The sequence below is a fragment of the Anser brachyrhynchus genome (assembly GCF_964034855.1).
Source record: "Anser brachyrhynchus genome assembly, chromosome: 1".
Classification (NCBI taxonomy): Eukaryota; Metazoa; Chordata; class Aves; order Anseriformes; family Anatidae; genus Anser; species Anser brachyrhynchus.
The window spans coordinates 62375155-62395421 of NC_137694.1; the positions used below are offsets into that span (position 1 = coordinate 62375155).

Consider the following 20267-nt stretch of genomic DNA (forward strand, 5'->3'; position numbering starts at 1 on the left):
TAGAATATCCCGAGTTGGAAGGGACCCATAAGGATCATCAAGTCCAACTCCTGATATGGCAGTTGTTCCTTACATTAGCTGGAATAGAAGACTTGAGAGCTATATAACCCTTGGCTTTAGGGATTGTCCCTGGACTACCATTTAAACCATGCTGGTCATGCAGTGCTACTAAGCATGCCAAATCTTTTTATGTTGATAGTTACTTATGCCATGAGGCAGAAGACTTTGTTTCTTATTCGGCAGTCTAATAACTTTCATCAACACTAAACTACCTTGAAGAAGAAGTGCCTTTTCTTTATGATTGTTACCTTAAAATGATTGTTACCTTAAGAATGTTAAAAGACAGTCAGCGTCTGCCTACTGAAGTCATCTTTTACAGGAGAAATGATGTGTCCTATTCAGACAATCTATGGGAACATGATCTTTTTTATTAAAACAATCGAGTGGAACTAGAGGCTAATAGAATGTTAGAGGCTATCTAATGAATATATATCCACTTGCAGCATAAAAATATTTCTGTTGAAAGCCTCCTGTAGCTCCTGGAAGGGTTAAACACAGGCTGTCCTGCAGAAGGTGGTACTTTATTCTGCAATTACATCTCTGGAAGTTTCTATGATTAATGAAACCTAACAGCAATCTGATGAGGTCACTGGTTGTGCCTCGATTGGTCTCCACCAGGGGTACAGGCACTGAAATCACTGCAGGTCTCTGGGGGCACAGCAGCTGAATTGCAGTGAGTAGCTTTCCTATCCTGGCTGAATATCGGCATCTGAGTGCTTTTGCCTTGTAACTTGCTGGATGCCTCTAAGCTGTTTTGAGTACCTTCTGCAAGAGCATACGTTCTTTCCCTATCTAAGGACTGAAACTTTCAGAAAGAGTGAAGGCAATGGGAAGCATATGATGGTAGAAAACTGAAAATGGAGAGAGAGGAAAGAAGGTAAAGGAGAAAAAGAGGAAAAAAGGAGAGGATGAAATACATGAAAAATGGAGATAAAAGGTGAAAACCAGGAAGAAAAAAAAAAAAAAAAGAAAATGAGATGTTCTGTAGCTTTTACCGACATAGAACAAGTTTTCCTTGGAGGATTTGTCCAACGACTGTAGTTGGTGAATTACCCTGTGTTTAAAGCTTCAGAAGTCTCAGTCCATTTCTGGCCACACAGTATCTGGAAGCAGTCTAAGACTAGCGAAAATCCTTGTTCTTGTCATGTGAAGGAAGAAAGACTTCCACCTGTTGATAGAGGAAGCTTAATGATTTTTTTTCCTTTACCGTTTCTCAAACTAACAAAACTTAAAGAAAAAAGAATTGCTGTTACAAGCACATAATTAAATAGCAGAGCTCTGTTATCTACCTCTACTTTCATCAGATCAACATCAGTTCTACCTCAGGAGAGGTATACAGTAGATGTTGATAGAGGATATTGATGGAAGAATGAAATACCATTAAAAACTTACTTTCTTGCTCTGCTTCAGGATGCTCTTGCTAATTCTAATGCTTTTAAGTACAATTGAGTGTCGTATCATTTTAATATCTGCTAATAACTCCAAGAGGAGACTGCATCCTGCCCCCAGAGCACTTGGCAGTATTGTTTTCTATCTGTAACTGATATGAACCAGCATATGACATACCATGCCACTGCGACACTGTGTTACACTACTACCCCTGCACTGCACTGAGATGCAACCCCATGGTGTTATCATGTTGTTTAGCTTAGTCCTGAAAATAAATGCTCTAAAGGTTACAGTTATAAATAGACCTGGTACTCTGCCTTATCATCTCTACAGCCTGAGCTGAGCCTGAGCATCTGGTGCTTACACTGGAATCAGACTGTTTGCTTATTTCCAACCTGCTAAAGCGTATCACAGCAGTGCCACCAGGGCCCTGTCTTTTGCCAGCTGTGTGAGAATTTGCATGTTTCATGTTCTGGAATCTGGGCTGCATCCTGCCTTTACTAGATGGTGATATTGTTTTAACCAGCTCGATATCCATCTAACAAGTGTTTGGTGGTCAAACTCTTAAGGACAGGTTCAGTGACAGGCAGAACCACCCACTGCCTGTACTGTCAGATAACTAGAGCAGCAACACAGCTCAGGTTTTCTGCCTGCTTTGCCCATGCCACAAATCTGGAAGTCCCAGGTTGCTGATGCTTGGGGAAAGAACAAAAGACACCTAAAAACAGTTACTCCCATAGTGGCAGCTCTTGACAGAAACAGTAGCTAATCCCACTTCCCCAAGGCTCTCATTCTTTTTCTCCCTCTTCTACTCATGCATTTTTTCTCCACTTCATCTTAGCCCCTGTACTAGAGTAACAAATTTTGGTCTTAACTGGAAAGCCATGTACATTGACACCATGTAGTTCCACAGTTTATTTAAGGAGTACCAGAGCCTTGTTTCAACATCTACAGGTAGGGGAGGGTAAAAGGAAACAGAAAAGATTTTGTATTATTATTATTTATATTCATGTTATATGCCTGATCTGCATATTAATTGTGCATGTGATGCTCTTGGAGAAACAATATCAAATAATTTTCCAAAATGAAGGCATAAATTGTTGCAGTATCTAAAATAGATTCCCACAAAATGTTGCTCTCCCCAGAAGCACCACTTAAATTACTTAAATATGAACACTGTTGTCAATGGACTAAAGGGAGACAAAGGACTACAAATAAAGATGACATTTCTGTGATGTCTGATCTGTGGAGACATATCCTCTAATGTGGCTACTAGGAGTGCTGCTTGATTTAATTTTATTTAACATATTTATTAAGTCAAGAACATAAATAGCTTAGAAATTAAACAATGTGAAAATTGGAAATAACAGAGCAGATGGAAAAATAATGCAAGTAGGCTTGAGCTTTGATTTGGGAAAACACTCAAGCAGTTACTTATTCAGGAAAACACTTAAAGTTACACATCAAATTTTAGGAACATATCTCTCGAACCGGCAGTGAACAGGATATTGATGGACAGCATTGTACAATGACACAGTTTTTTGTCATGTTTTCTGGTGTGTGCATTTCATCAAAGGAATTAGAGGACAGGAGGAGTTATTTTCCCCTTAGCTATGAAATCTGACACTGTAAATTTGACTTAAAACCCAGGATTACAATTAAGCATCTATTTAAGCTCTTTCTTCAAGGGGATATTTTCATGAGTGGTATTCTCAGGATATCTGGAACCAGAACAGGAGAAAAGCAATACCAATTTTCAAGTTTGAAGAAAAAGCTATTTTTCTGCTTATTTTATTGATACAAGAGCAGAAAGAAAAGGTGAAAAGAATATATTAAGAGAGGCCTGAGCAATAGGGAACATTAATGAGATACTATATTACATTGTAATACAGATACCAAGGAACAGTGATTTAACACTCTCCTTAGAAAGGTCAATTACAAAGGAAAAAGCAGTAGTAGCCTTACCACACTACTGTGAAGAAACCACAACGTGGACTTTCAGTTGGACTTCATTCAGAGGGTGAGATGAAGTTAAACTACAGAGGGCTTCTCGAATTTGACAATCCCTCTACCCAAAGCCCCGGGAAATGCTAATGGCAATAGTCATATATTTATGACTGGAAGAACTGAGTAAAAAGTTGTCTGCATCTGTGTATATCTACAAATATTTGTGATAGTGTTCATCTCCTCTTACTATTATGAGGGATTAATTTTACCTACTTCATAGGCCTTGATGACTAAGATGGATATCTATATGACGGAGTGGATCCTGTTCTGCATGTGTCAGGGAATGGGCTAGTATGACTAAAAGAAGGGAATGAGAAGAAACCAAGAAAACTGAAAATGTGCACTCTTAGAGTCTGCTAAGTAGCCTTTGTGCCAAGCTTGGAAGAGTGCATGAAATGGAACCTTGCACAGACCTCTCCTACACTGGACATATTACAAATTATTTTTTAGAGTTTTATATGTTAAAAGAGAAAGATCATTCACAGTCATCAACAATGTTAGCAGGTGGATAACAATGATAAGCACCTAGAATAAAGATCAGAATTTAAAACAATCCAATACACTGAAAAAAAAAGTCTGAAATCAATAAGATAAAATTTAATAAAGACAAGGATGAAGTGTTATATAGAGGAAATGAAAACCAGGTTCGCAAATAGAAAATGGAGAATAATGGCTTTGTGGAGGAGAAGATCTGAATATTAGTAAAACCAACATACAATATTTCTATAAAAGAATGAATTTAATTCTGGCTGCAAATGTGGTGGTAGTGGAGCAGAAAAAGTGAGAATAACAGCAACAACGAAATATGGTGTAGCTGTGACCAAGTTTGTCATTCATGTTGACATAGTCTGAGGAAATTATTCATTGCATCATTTTGATGTTCTAAAAATTAACTTAAATGACTTGCAGTCATTGGAAAAAAAGCCCCTACACAGGGCTCCCCATAATTTCTGAGCTGCTGGAAATATTATGGGATATCATATTAGCAACAGCAAATTGTCATTCTATTGATTGTAATGGAGCTGTGTCATGTAACAGTTACTGAGACTGACATTAGGACTGGCTAAAGATATAAAGCCTTTTGACTTAAAGTGATTTCTACTTACAGTCATTTATCTTTAGATACAATCTAGAAATACAAGCATTCATCTATTTATGTTTTTAAATCAAGTCACTTTGTACTTTTACTGCACTGCCTTAATATTTTTGCCAATATCAAACAAAGAGTTAAATGGGTCAAAGAGTAAAAAAAAAATAATGTAAAACTTCTTGCATAGATCTTTGGAATCTAAATTGAAATGCTTGTTCCAATACTTGTAAAATGCCACAGGGCATAACAAAGGTGAGTTATGCCCTGTGACTTTTTTTGTTCTTGTTGTTCGTTGTTCTCTCTCTCTCTCTCTTCATTTTTTTTTTTTTTTGTTACTGACAGAACTTCTAAAACCATATTCATCTGGGCATTACCTCAAATATATAAATATATGCCCATTTTGGAAAGGCTATCATGAATATAAGGAATTCAAAGCAATCATTCACAACAGGAGAAAAACTGTGAACTCCAGAAATTGTCAGTATACGTACATTAAGACAGTACATGAAGCTTAACTACACTATAAAGTTAAGTCTGTCTGGCTTTGTAAGATGGAACTCACCTGTTTTGGAGTGGAAAAAGACATTTTGTAAGTTTTTGTAATTCTTCAGTATTTTATATTATAGCAATTTTCTTTTAGGATACCCTAAAACTGCATGGAGAAAATACAGTCTGAAGTCTTAGCAGTGAGGCAAGCTTTAGCATATTCAAGAGAAAAGATTGATAAAAATAGAGCTATACAAACTACTAGCCCAATTCAAAAGCATTTTAAAAAAATCTGTAGCTTTTGAAAAATCATTTTTTCATAACTCAGATTTTGGGCCTTCCATCAGAAAAAGAATTTAGAAATCTAAACTTCATTGCCAGAAATCATGTTCTTATTTTAAAATTAATATGTGGTCAAAATAAAATCTTTATATAGTATTTAATAATTTGAAAGCTCATTTCTCAGTTGGAGAAATAACTCAGACATATCAGACACTTTTATACATAGGTAAATATAGTTATATCTGATAAACACTGCAAATGCAACTGCAGCATATCTTAATTTTATACAATGAGCTGAGCTGGAACTGTCTGTTGGTTCAGCATCCAGAACAAGAGAAATTTTCTTTAGAACTTTGAATGCTCCTCTAGCAAGCACACTGAATTAAACAGGAATTAAGTACAGCACTTTGGGTGATATCTTTATCTGATAGGGGGAATAAATAAATAAATAAATAAATAAATAAATGCTAATCCAAACATGCAGTTTCTTCTGTATCTTACAACTGAGACGGTACTTTAACAAATACCATGCAGGATATTTGGATATGTTCCAGGCTTAGGGCCCCAGCTCATAAACATCTTATTTATTTTTTTTTTCAGAAGCAGAGGTTACTGAAATGCTTGCCACTGTATAAATGCATAGCAAGTTCTTCATAGATACACCTAGACTTGCTGATAAAACTCCTGCTGAAATCAACTAATTTCCGCTTAACACTTCCACTGAAAAATTTAAAACCTCAACAAATGTGGTGCGAAAAGAGAAGAACCAGCAAGATCTCTTCTCTCCAAGTACCAAGGGAAAGATGCACATCCTGCACACCACCAGAACATCTGTTTCTCTGACAGTATCCTCTGGGAGCACTCAAACCTACTTGATGATAAAGTAGAAAGCACTTGGCCTCATGAACTCCTGATGTCCATTATTATTTTCTGCATAGGAGACAGTTTCTGCTCACAATTTAAGCAGTTAGGCAGGGCAAACCTTCCTCAGGAATCTATGTTTGCTACCTAAAAGTGTATCCCTCTTTGTCAACATCCAAACAACAAAAACTCCTTACAGCTACTTGGGAATAAAACCTCTATAATGTAAACTCCAGTCCTAAAAAAACAGATTGCTATGTCCCACCAGTCAGCAAGCACAGAGATCTCTAAGGTGGAAGAGTTTTTTAGAAGTAAACCAGGCTTCATTCCTATCAAAATCCATTGCCTTCTGAAGTAAGGAGACCTTCAGATGCCTGCAGGGACAGGCCATTAGAAACAACAGCCTAACAAAGTTTCAGAGGTGCAAGCCCTGTTATTTCCTTACTCTGTAAAGCCCCAGGTAATCATGCTATCATTTACACGTTGGCTTGATCTGAGGCCTTTTGAAGGTGCATAGAACAAATAGGAGCATTCACAATAGATTTCAAGTCTCTTATCTTACAATAAAAATTGCTGGGCAAAATACAGTGATGGATATTCTGGCCTGATTTGTTGTTTTTTGAGCTGCCATTATTACCCACTGCCTGGTGGGCTAAAACTGTCAGTGTGTCTCAGTCAGTAAGGTATTCTGCCCGTCACTCCTTGTTCTTTATTCTTCATCACAAACCTTATATCAAGGGCTATGGGAAGGTACTGCTCTGCGGGTGAAACAAATATTCATTGGGGCTTAGGGCTGGAAAGAGAAGACATGCAAAACAGTCTGAAGACTGCAAAGTCAGAAGACTGCAAAGCAGACAAACCCTGGTGAGATCTTATAGACTAGAAGCTTAACTTTCGTGTAGTCTATAACACCTAACTGGTGTCTCATCTCCATAACTAAACTGGAGTACCTCACTGGACCAAGTAAATTTCAGTTGTGAAACTTCCCACTACAATCAAAAGACACCATCACAACTCTGTTATGAAAGGCTTGGCATTTACTAAATAGTAAAGCTATTATTCATTTTCTTTGACATTAGCAAGGGCTCTTAAAGTGCATAGATTTCTTTGGCTATTATCAGGTAAAATGTCAATCCTCTAGCCTGTGGTTAGAAAGCTTTCAAGCAAAAGGTTTTGTTTCCTTCTCAACATTACATACGCAAGACAGAACTCACAGTTGGTGGCAATGAGATGAGAGGCAGTTCTAGAAACAAAGCACAGTTATAATGGGACTTTTTCTCCTCACTCCAAAGATTGGTAGTAACCACAATACCCACACTGTAAAAATAACAAGAGTAGGGTTCTAGTCCATATTTGCTGTTTTATGCATAGTATTTGCTATACCTTATTTGCTCAGTGTGCAAATAAAAAGACAGTCTGAGTGTCTGCAAGCCCTGCAACCCAGCCTCATGTCTAAAACCTCCTATAATAAGAGCACAGTGACTAAGATGTAGCTGACAATTTTGCTGATGGTGCATACATCAGAACAGAGCACAGCTCATTCTTTCAGATTGTAATAGCTCTGCATTGCTAACAATAGAAAATCTTGGTTTGGTCAGTAAACGAAGCAGAAATCTTCAAGGACACATACATAATGTGGATGAAGAAATGCTTTTTTCACACTTTTGGTGCAGACTACATTAACGGTGTAGCGTTATGTTGTTTTGTTCCTTTAGGGTAATGATATTGCTCCATCACAGCCCATCAAAAGCACTTGCTGAGGAATGCCTGTAATGAACATCTTTGAAATGGAGGAGCAACAGACCTCCTCTTGTATATCTTCAGGAAGGCAGCAAGCATGAGTAGACATATATTATCTAAGGCTGGGAATTTAGTGCAGGATCTCCACTGTCATCTAACCTTTAAAAGAGCAATCTGTGTCGTGGATTCTGTAATAAGAAGTAGAAAGGAGCATACATGAGCAGGAGCATAGTCACAGTTGCTTTCTGAGCAGAAAACACAGCAATAAGATGGATACTTTTCTAATGCAACTATAGAAAGAAAGGCAGAGCAATAATCCAACTTGTGAATACATTCTGTTCCTATTTAAAACTGGCTTTTCATCTTACTGAAGTCCTTCAAAAAAGTGTTAATTTCCTTATCCAATAAAGTAATATTGAGCAACAAATAGAATTTTAATCTTCTCAGCAGTTCCAGCTGGAGGAAGAAGTCATTGCAGAGAACTCATCTTTATTTATGGTTTTTCTTTCCCTTCTGAAAATGATAATAATAATCCAGCATGAAAAAAAAATAAAAAATCTTTATAAATCAGATGCAAAATCTAGTACTGTCAGATCTTGCAATTTTAACATGAGTCATATATTCATTCTCCTCCTTTTCCTCCCCCCAAAAAAGTCCTAGTTCTGTGAATCAGGTAATGATAGTATCTAATATTTTGAAAGGAAGTTTCCATTCTTCATTCTGCTGTATCAAAGCATTCCAACATCTGGAAGGAATTGAGAAGAACCAAAATGTTTTATTTTAAAAGATGCTTAGTGAGGGACAATCTTCAGCAAGACTAATTTTGAGAGGTTTCCCAGGCTGAAGTAAGGCTGATTTCATATCTGATGTTTGTAAGAAGCAATCAAAAAAGACCCAGCCAAGTTAAGATAAAACATCAATATTGTGTAAAGGTTCCTGTGTTGTTGTTTATTGTCCCATGTGCAAAGTGGCTTGTGCTTCTGGTGAAGAAAGACACTAAACCTTAATGTGGTGCTGGTTACATAACTTAAAACCTTTACTCTATAACCTTACAACCTAGAAGATGACAAGATTTCCTTCAGCTGATTCTACTTTTTCTTTCCATCTGTCTACAAGGAATAGAGAGAAGAGGAAAAAAAGGGAATTCTAACCACTATTAAAGTGCTTTTCTGCTATTATGCTGAAAAGATTTAGAAGCATACTTCTTGCACTATTAAATTGACTTAGTCTGATGGATCACTTTTACAGTTTGGTGTACCCAGCTTTATATGGACCAGTTTCAAACAGATGCTGTACTATTTATTCAACAATACCAGAATGGAAACGATGGATTTATAATCCTTATAAAATCAGTAGGTTGAAAAGGGCAACTTGATTAGTCAGTTTTTAGTATCCATTACACTTTGCAAACTAAACATGCCAGCTGGAAATACATAGCCTGTTAACAAATATCCATATGCCATGTGATACCTTATAAACAATGAAAATGGTCATTTTTTTCCCCTTTAGTTAGAAATGTAATTTACTTTCTAAGTGTGGTTGCGTTTTTAAGAGACCACTGCAATGAGACAGAGCAACTGGAGTTAAAGCTACAGCTATAACACGTGAATATCAGCTGTCATGGTGTATTGTAATTCAGCACAGTCTAAAAATAAAAACCATAAATAAGGGGGAAAAAAAAAGTCCCAAACCCATAAAAGTTAGAGCTGAGTTTCTTAAAGGAACCTGAGGGAGTAGGAATACATTTTCTTTAGAAGGCAAGAGAAAAACAGAGCCAATCATTACAGCCTCTTGCACATGTCTAGACTGTGGATACAGACAGACCTGAGCCGCTCTGTCTCAGTAAGATTCCACTCTGCTCCAGAATTTGTCTGAGGATAATGAAAGAAACATTACTGGGTGAACATTATTTTCAAAGCATCAGGAATCTGCTTGAGCTCAATCCACTCACACAACCAGAATTTAACACACTACATGACAAGCTCTTTTGAATAAGTGGGAGCACTCATTTGTTCCTGATTAAAATGACTGTTTAATAATGATTCGGTGACTGCTAGAGTCTAGAAAGTTTCCTTTATGACATTAGGTCACCAACAGAAAAGTGACACCCCATGTGCTTTTTTTGCTCTCCAACTGCTGCTGGCAAGTGGAACTATTGTACATTGCTTGGAGAGGGCTCTTACCCCTCTGTCAGCTCAGCAGTATGCTAATAGGGCACTTGATAGTGAGGAATATACTGTCTCTATCTCCCTGGTTATCAGCTTCCCTCTCTTCTCAATCATTACCAAGAGCTTTAAGGGCTTCGGTGAAAGAATACAACAAATGGCTACTCAGCTGTGTATCCCATACCAATTCATAACACATGGAACAGCCTTAGCAAAACAGAGAGCAAGACAGCTTGCAATTCCATGGTAACTCGCAGCCATGTCACAGTTAATACTGTATGATGCAGATGCATTGTTCATCTCTGACAGTTTTTTTTTTTTTGTTTGTTTGTTTGTTTTCTCAAAGAATTCTCTCACTCCCCCTAAAGAAAAAAGGAAAGCCTTATGGAAAGCAAAAGAGGTCTGTGAAAAATCTATCACTTTCAAATTGCTCATCAGCAGCAGCCCAGATATATTTAAATTGCAGTTCAGTGCAGTATGCATAAGGATACTTCCTTCTTTATAGGGCACTTGCTCATGTTTATTCTCTTCAAACCTCCCACTCAAACCCTCAAATAGAAGTGCTGTGTAGTGAATACAAAATGTATATAAATCCAGTAAGCATGGGCTAAGTTTTACCATTGATGATTCCTGAGAGCAATAGTGATTTGCTGTAGTTCACTGTCAACCTCCTTAAAGTGGCTTAGTGCTCTCAGGGATCACGTGAGAGTGATTCAACAACACGAATGTCTTTGAATATCTGTCTTCTGCTCTGAGCTAATTCCCTTCTTCCAGAATGACAACAACCAAGGAATCAGTATTGAACCAAATTAATGCATATAAATATTTACTACCATGCAGAAGGCATGATCCTCCATAGGTATGTCTACACAGCCAGTTGAGAAGAGACTTCAAAAATAGATACAAGGATGCTGATGACTTCAGAATTTTCCGTCCACACTGGTGTTTATAACTCAAATGTCCACTCTATACATGCAAAAATATGTATTTCATATATCTTCTGGTGTTCTGGAAATGTAGCATGCTCAGCCTCATCACATTCTGGTCACATTAGACAAGAGTTTGAGTCTGTCCAGGGGCTGGGAATGAGTTTGGGCTCATTCACAGATTAATCTAAATCTATAATTAACCTAAAATCATAGATTAATCTAAATATAGGGATCCTAACGTCATTACAGGTAATTGTGAATGGAAGGCAGGCATGGGCTTGAGAATAGGCTCATACCTGTTACTTTTTGATAGTGTAGGCATACCCTTTCAGAACATGCCAGATTTATTTGCTTTAGAAAACTATCCATATGATATTTTAATTTTGTCACAGAGGACATCATTTGGTCATTCAGCCTGTCCCTTTAACAGTGAATGGAAATGTACAGCATTCACAGAAAAATCAAAGAAATTCCATTTTAGAAGCAAGCATGCGTGCACACACATACATATGCTTGCTAACAATCTGGAAATTTCCATATCTGTATATCAGCTATATACATATGTCTATGTGTATTGATTGTATATTAGTCCTCAACAGAGAGATGGTTTGATCCTTCATGTCATTTGTGGAAAGCTTTCGGTTTTCTCCATGGGCAATTTCCTCCAAATAGTGTGCAAACAATGCAGTCAGAAGTGCTCCAGAGGCAGACAAGGAAGGTAACCTGGTAGCTGAGAAGATGTTATTGGCTTCCGCTGCTTGTGAACAGCTCAACAGCATGGAGTCCTCCAGGTTGGTGTATCTCTATAATCTTGACCCACCTGGAGATCCATGGTGTCGAACCATGAACTTATGAAGACAGCACTGCCTCCAGTGGGTGGGGGAGCTCCTCTTCATCCTCAGCGTGCTGAAGAGTCCAGGACTTGATGAATCCTTTACCATTTCTTTTGTGACAGGCAAGCTTCTTTGTTTTTTTTACTAACCCTCTTCAACCATTGTACAGCTTAATACACATGGGCAAGAAGTGTCATATGCCTTTCATTTCAGCATATGATAAGTAGCAGTCACTTTACACCTTCCTTACTCGGTAGCTTCTCTGAAAATTGCAAAATCAAGGCAGAGACCCCCAGCAGGAATTACAACATTTCTGATTTCTTTCATGTCCTAATCATCTCTGAATAAATGTGATGGATGTCTGCTCTGCTTTGCAGGGATGTTGAAGAAAGTAAGAAATAATTATGAAAGGTGTCCTTAGTTGACCAGGAAAGCTTTATAAAGGAGATTTCACAGTTTGTCTCAGAGATGGTCAGATTCTTGTCTATGTGTTGAGCAAGAATCATTCCAAACCCAAATCATGTATTTATTTCCTAGGAGGATTAGATGCTGTGAGAGAATGATGACTATGCAGTATCATTTCTTACCATTGCCAAATATGCAACCACAATGTCATGAACTGTTCTTTTGTTCCACTGACTCTGTACTTCTTTTATTTTGTCCCTAATGAGACCTCTCTCCCAAGCTAGGGCTATTATTTTCAAGTTTTCTGGCTTGCCTATTTCTTTCCTACAGCTTAGTTTTGATGTATAAATAATAAATGGCCAGCATGATGACTATAGGAGCTTTATATAAAAAAAAAAAGTTAAGAAATCTTCTTCCTGTAAAAGTTTAGATAAATTAATTCCACTTAAAGAGCAAATTTTAGCTGACTGCTTGACATTAATTAACTTAGCTTTACAAAACCCCTGCAAGGCATTATATGAATTTTACAGCATGCTATGCATTTTACAGATGGGTATGCTGAAGTCCACAGAGGAAGTAAATGCCACTTTACTCTTCTATGCAAACAACTGACCAATGTGTTGATTAAATTGTGTGGTGATACACTCCTGGCAAGTCTTTAGCATGCCCCACCAGGGAGTGACAGGAGGACATTTTGAACAAATAGACATCTATTTTGGAATTCATCCCCCCCCTACTGATTTGCAGCTTAAGTTTGTTAATTTTTCAGGCTCTGTGCAAAGGCAATCTGTTTAAGTTGTGCTCATCTGTTTGTTTTTGTTTGTTTATTTGTTTGTTTAATGGGTGAAAGAAAATTAAAGATAAATAATAACCCTAAAGCATAATTCCTAGAGACATCATACCTCACAGATATCTTCTGTGGTTACGTATACATGAGTGGAGAAGCAAACCTTGACAGGTAACCTTAAGATAAGTTGTACAGCTGTACACAAACAAGTCGACTACACATTGAAAAGCAGGCACTAGAAAGCCCGATACATAAAAATTGGCAAGTGGGTCAGCCATTCATTATTTTTTGACCTGAACATCTTTTTTCTTTTTCTTTTTTCTTTTTTTTTCTTTTTTTTTCTTTCCCCTTTTTGGTGAGAAAAAAGCAGTCACCATTCACTCTTTCTATATAAATACAATGTGACAACACTTCCTGTTAGGTAGAGAAATGGAGACAAGACTCTTCACACCTGCCCCACCAACCAGTCACAGGGAAGAAGCACACACAGACTGCTCGGTCTGTAAAATACTAGAAAACTCAGGAAATTATTATGCTGATCTCTTCTCTCTGGTGACCAGCAACAGAACCCAAGGGAACAGCATGAAGCTGCATCAGGGGAGGTTCAGGTTGGATATTAGGAAAAGGTTCTTCACCGAGAGAGTGACTGGGCACTGGGACAGGCTCCCCAGGGAAGTGGTCATAGCACCAAACCTGCTGGAGTTCAAGAAGTGTTTGGACAATGCTCTCAGACATAGGGTCTGATTTTTGGGTGATCCTGTACAGAGCCAGGAGTTGGACTCAATGATCCTTGTGGATCCTTTCCAAATTGGGATATTCTATGATTCTATGAAAATATTAAGAGGAAATCTTGTTTTCATTTAGATTCTTGTTCAATAACATAGTAAAAGTTACTCTCCTCATTTTTTTTTTCCTAGAGCTGTAGAAAAGTGTGTTATATTATAATTACAAGAAACCAGGATTTAACATTTGGCTTATATTATAAAGCTTAAAATGTTCTTTCTTGGGAATAATATAAAGAAAATATTTAGCTTTGATTTCTGCTTGTGTCAAATGTCATGACTGGGGATGTATTCCAAGATTTCTTTAACATGCCTAATTATACGTAATAACTGCTGGTTGACTGATCACTGTCCATCTAAAATATTATGCAGAATTTGATTCTATGGAGAAGGAGACAAAGGTCTTCTGTAGATTTCATAAGACAAACTCGTCTTGGTGTTTTTTCCCTTCTCAGAAGGCAAACAAGAGTTTTAAGAAAGTTTGCTCCTTCCAGAAGGTATCCTTTCTATTAGTGGGTTTTATTTTGGAGAGTTCAGATGCACTAAACTCTCTTGTATTGCTGCAAAGTATCATCTGCAAAATACTAAGCCTCAACTATATATTATTGCAAAGTGTTTCAGTAATTGATTTAAAGTGATGTGAAGGACCTTCTCTAAAGAAGATTTTTTTTTCTTTTTTTCCCTCTTATTCCTTTAAATGGTTATGTTTTGGGTCTTTCTCTTTTAGCATTACACAGGCTGGATAAAACTGCCCCCAGAGACCACTAGTATCACCAGCAGTTAATTACCAGCAATTGTGTTTGACTCGGAAGTCTCTTCCCTCTAATTATAATGAGCTGGATTAAAGGAGATAGAGAACTGCTACCCTAATATAACTTGGGTAATTAAATTCCAATATTTTAAATTCTACCTGGCATTGCAATGGGATACCATACTCTATTTTCTATCCTTTGACAAAATGTAATTCTTCTAAATACTCTGAACCAGCTGGCATGTTTCAATCTAAAAGTATACTGAATAAAATACAGTAGGGAGTTCCCAGTGTACTGCAGTCCAATCATCTGGTAATATACTTTATTATTCCCTTAAGGTGATAGATAACATGAAAATATAAACCATTTCCAGCAGCATCCCACTAAACATAACAGAGCATCTAATTCAATTTTTGAAAGTGTTGAGCTCTAACTGTTCCAACTGAAGTCTATGAAAGCAAGAGATTCCAAAATCTCATAAAATCAGCCTCATATGCTTCCCTAAAATGCTACTGTGAAGACTCCCCTATAACTATTACCAGTATCATGAGGGAATGCAACACAGGCAAGATGGAATTAGTGGTTAGGTATTTTTTTTATAATCATTGCAGAAGTGAAAGTTACAGGTTGGATGTTACACATATAAGATGAATGTCCTGCCAAGTCAGGACATTTCCCACCTATTTAGAGTAAGTAGTCCAAAGGACTTGTCAAAGAAATTGATTATCATTTGTTTATCATTGTTATTGAACTGTAATACAAAATTTCCATCGATATCTGTGGTGAACTTTCTGTAAAGAAGATATTTATTTTATACAGATACATTCTCTTCACAAGAGGAAAAAGGTCCTGTATTTCATAGGAGCTCTGTAGGCGTGTCTCTGTTTGTTCATTTTATTTTGGAGTAAACTGTTGACTAATACTACCTGTCCACATAAACGTTAGATGAGGCCACCAGAACTGAAGGGAGATCTACTTTGTGGAAACAAGATTTCACCCATGGAAGCTGCTTGTGACCTGAGATTTCTACCTAATGGGCAAAGCCAGCCAGGATTTATTTGATATGAATTGTATACTGTGTACTATTGAACTAATGAATAGTCGCTGACGGATATCATATCTAGAGGGTATTTCCCTCTGTTGAGTCATATATTTTTTGCAGTATGTCAAAAATGAAATGATTTTTTAAAGGGCCAACATTTTTTTTGAAGACCAATAGTGACTAGCATGCAGCTAAAACCTTTTTAAGGAACAATACAATCCATCATTTCAGACATGATTTTGACATTTTCCAATAACAGCAACTGACCATGCAAACCGCCTGTCCCCAAATACTGACACGTGACCTCTTCCATCAAACAGTTATAACCAATACTGAAATGATGAATTGTTTGGTCCCATTGTTTTAATTGTCTTATAAAACCAAGCTGCTATTTGGCAACACTGTGGCAGAAAACAAGAAAAAAGAGAGATCTGAAATAATTTCATACACCCTGGGGTGCGTAATTAAAGACCTCAGCGTTGTGAAACAACTGCTTATCAAAAGGATCCGTGGAAAGAGAAAAGAGAATTTAGGTCCTGAAGAGTACTAGATAGAGAGGTGTTCTAAAATATTACCAACATGATTGTTATCCACAGAAAAATCAGAGGCTTCAGTCGCTAGGAATTTGGTTGCAAAGAAGAGACTAATTTGTATCTAAGAGACAATATTGTTCCAACCCATGGGTGGTCATTTCCTTTAGGGATTTAAATCAGACAACTTTTGAAACAAAACAAAAACAAACAAACAAACAAACAAAACACAAAATAACAACAACGACAACAAAAACTCCTAGCTGTATCATTTTGTATTGAAAATAAATAGCCTGCCTGCCAGGGGTCAGTTTCAAAAGCCTAACTCTTTGATGAGTTTAGCTCCTGCTGTGAGAAACATAGGATGTTAAATCTTGATCAAGAGGGACAAGGAACACCACTGTGTCTCTGGCCTTTTCAAGAGAGATTAAATTTCCTATTAAGATTTGTAACACTTTGCCAGCTCACTCCTTAACTTGCTTGTCATTTACTGAATGCAAGAAAATGGTCCATCTCTGCGATTCTTGTATGGAAAAATTTCCAGCACAGCACAGGCCATTTTGAACACCAAAAGTCTGAACTTCAGATTCAAGGTAACTACAAGATATTTTAACAAAATGCACTCCATTCATTACAATATCAAAAAGTTTAACCTGACAGAAAGAGTGTTTATTCATAAAGCTTCTATAGGAATACTACATTTTATAACTTTGTTTAAAGAGGACATCAATCCATATGCATAGACGACAATTTTTCACAGTAAAAAAAAGATGTTGTCAGAACAGCCAGGGTTCAACGAGGGTTCTGACCTCTTTTATAGAAAGTCATGATTTTGCCCAGAAAGCAAGTGGCTTTAACAATACAATTTTAATTATTGGCTTTGGACTTTTGTTTCTTGTGTTACTTTTGAAGTTTTTTTTCTTTTGATTTATGATTATTATTATTATTTATTATTATTATTATTATTAAACTGTCCAAACAGACATGATAGCAGAAAGAAATTGGTGGAAGTGACAGGAAAGCAAGAGAACAGGCTACTCTCACTTGTGTCAGACTTGTGATTCTCCTGTTTATCCAAGCTCAGGAAATTAGGTTAATTTGCAGGGGGGCATGCTGCTTCACTAGTGTCTGAAAGCTCCTAATTTCACAAAGTCTGCTATATATCATTCCTGACAGGTGGCAAAGACAAAGAGCATTTCAGAAACAGAGGGTACCATCTTACTAGAACAAAGTCAACAAACCAAGGGGCAGTAGTCCTTTGACTAAAAATCATATGCTGCTTACTATGGAATGCATGGAATGAAAAAATAGATGGGTAGAATATGGTGATCTTTTTCCTTATTGATGGTACTGACCAAGCAAAATAGAAAAAGAGATAGTTATCTAAAAAGAAATTTGCTCTTTCAAAACAGAATTATCTCCAGCAAGATGTTTTTATTTAGTGGTGGTATTGTTTGGAGACTTAATTGAAAACTCAGCTTTGGTTTGGCATGTTTTTCTTTTGGTTTTCCTATTTTGTAAAAATTTTGCCTAAAGATAAAGGGAAAAGACAGGCAGGCAGAGAAATGTTGTAGTTAGGCAGAGGATAAACTGATTAAAATGGAGAAAACTAAATTACATTAAAGTGCTGTGACATGTTGCAGGACAGAAAGAAAAACAAAACAAAACTCTGGAAGAAGAAGGGATTTATTACTTTTTGCTTTAAGAAAAATATGATCATTCTTCCTTGCAGATGAAACATTATTTTAATAGAACTAATTTTCCCAGTTAAACAGCTGGAAACTTGATTTCTTCTCTGACTGCTGAAGCTCCCAAGGAATATAATGGTTTTGGAATATGCTGTGAGAACATCAGAAGTAACTGGGTAGAACAGCCTGGTAGCACATTACATCCAGAAATTCAGAATACAACTCAGCTCAGTGTGCAACAACATAAAAAACAGACCAGTGGTTCACTGATTCTATAACTACGATGTTAGTTCCTAGAACTGCATTGCAGAGAGTTAGTTAAGCAGTACCATAAAATATTTTGCATCTGATCACAAAGCAGGTAAAGGACATCAAGAAATCTCAAGGTAATGACCTGAAACAACAAACTCCAAAGATATTTTGATTATCCTTTCTCTTGTGGGGCTTTTTAATATCCCAGGCTTTAGTTATTTTCTGGACAGACCCATACTTTTTGCTTTAATAAGGAGCAGGATAACATGTCACATAGAAGCTCCATGTACTGGCTATCAGATAATTTCCCTAAATACCACAAAGCCATTCTGCTCAACAGAGGGCTCTATGTAAATCTGTGTAGGTGTTTATATTGCCCACAAACTCCAGGTATTCTGAGAACTATTTTCATTCTCCAGGCAAAAGAACAAATTACTTCTTTAATAATTTCAGGATAAACTGGCAGAGTTGTTCCCACTCTTTTAGGATAAAAGGAAGCTAGCTATAAGTAGCCACAGAAAGCAAAAATATTTTTATTCAAACATTGTCAACAAGGAAAACTCTCTTGAAAAACACTAAGTGTGCAGCAAGCAGGGCTTTACAATTAATCTTTTTACTTCTCCTATGACTTCCAGGATCTTCTTCAATAACAGTTGAAGAAAATCCACAAACATGTACAGAGGAGGAAAGGAAAGGAAAGGAAAGGAAAGGGAAGGGAAGGGAAGGGAAGGGAAGGGAAGGGAAGGGAAGGGAAGGGAAGGGAAGGGAAGGGAAGGGAAGGGAAGGGAAGGGAAGGGAAGGGAAGGGAAGGGAAGGGAAGGGAAGGGAAGGGAAGGGAAGGGAAGGGAAGGGAAGGGAAGGGAAGGGAAGGGAAGGGAAGGGAAGGGAAGGGAAGGGAAGGGAAGGATAAGGAGATAGGTGTTAGGTTTTATTTCTCCCTCTCCCTCTCCCTCTCCCTCTCCCTCTCCCTCTCCCTCTCCCTCTCCCTCTCCCTCTCCCTCTCCCTCTCCCTCTCCCTCTCCCTCTCCCTCTCCCTCTCCCTCTCCCTCTCCCTCTCCCTCTCCCTCTCCCTCTCCCTCTCCCTCTCCCTCTCCCTTTCTCCTTCCCTTTCTCCTTCCCTTTCCCTTTCCCTTTCCCTTTCCCTTTCCCTTTCCCTTTCCCTTTCCCTTTCCCTTTCCCTTTCCCTTTCCCTTTCCCTTTCCGTTTTCCCTTTTCAAATCTGCTTATAAATACACACAAAAATATCTTTTGCTGTATGGAACATTGAGGCTTTATTAGACAAAAAACAGAAAATATATGACTGTGCTCTCCCTTATTTTCAAAGCAGCTTGGGATTTGAGAAGAACACCCCCATCTCAACAGCTGAAAAATGCTTCTGCTCACACCAGGATGGTGAAGATCATGAGCAGGGAGGAATCACACTCTGTCAGCTCTGCAGAGGCAAAGTCTGAGCAGACAAGCTGTTGATCTAAGTAGGCTAACACAGAGACACTCACAGAGGCAGCATCAGGTGGGTATAATATATAAGGGCAGTCCAGAGAGCCTGGAAATACCCTGGACTCTAAAGCTTTGCTAAAGCAATGTGGTATGAATGGAGCAGACACTTGTATGTTCCTATTTCTATTCCAGGGATCATTATAAAGTGTTTAATGTAGGAAACTTTTAAAAAGTTCCCTCTGTCTAATTTAGTATTCATGACATTGCTGCAATTGCAGCCACCACTGGTAAGTTGTTCTCTGGAGTTGTAAGGGTGTGGGGACAGGCAGGAAAAGGTTGTTCATCTGGAATCTGATGTCCTTGAAATAATTGCTGTTACTTTTAGTACACAATGTGATGGAGACAGATTGTTTTTACACTCTTCTCATGTCCAGATATTTCTAAAAGGAATACAAATGAAAGTTCTATAACAGAGACTGCCACAACATCACAACCTCTACTGTACAAAATGACATGGTGAACCTGCACCATGGAGGTTAATAACATCAGTGGATTGGAGACTGGACTGTCTTTTCCAGCATCTACCTCTGGGTGTAATGGAAGGGCATGGTATGAAGTACAAAGGTGGTACATCTTTTCTGGGAACCAAAAAAAAACACATAGTACTGGGATATGTCTATTTCAGTCAACTGAAGTAGCAGAACCTGGAAAACTGAAAGGTTTGGTGGTGGTAGATAAAAGGAAAACAAG

The 20267-nt window shown here is 37.6% G+C and overlaps 1 protein-coding gene across 13 annotated transcripts in view; it reads right to left on the minus strand.

The window, feature by feature from the left end:
- The window catches only part of CHRM2 (cholinergic receptor muscarinic 2), a 148673-nt gene that overhangs the window by 100420 nt on the left and 27986 nt on the right, over positions 1-20267 (minus strand). For 3 of the 13 annotated variants that reach the window (XM_080552982.1, XM_080552985.1, XM_080552983.1), the window contains exon 2: positions 1114-1228. The exons of the other annotated variants lie outside the window; for them this stretch is intronic. The gene's annotated coding sequence lies outside the window, so the exon portion shown is untranslated. The remainder of the gene's footprint in view (positions 1-1113; positions 1229-20267) is intronic. 13 annotated transcript variants of the gene reach the window in all.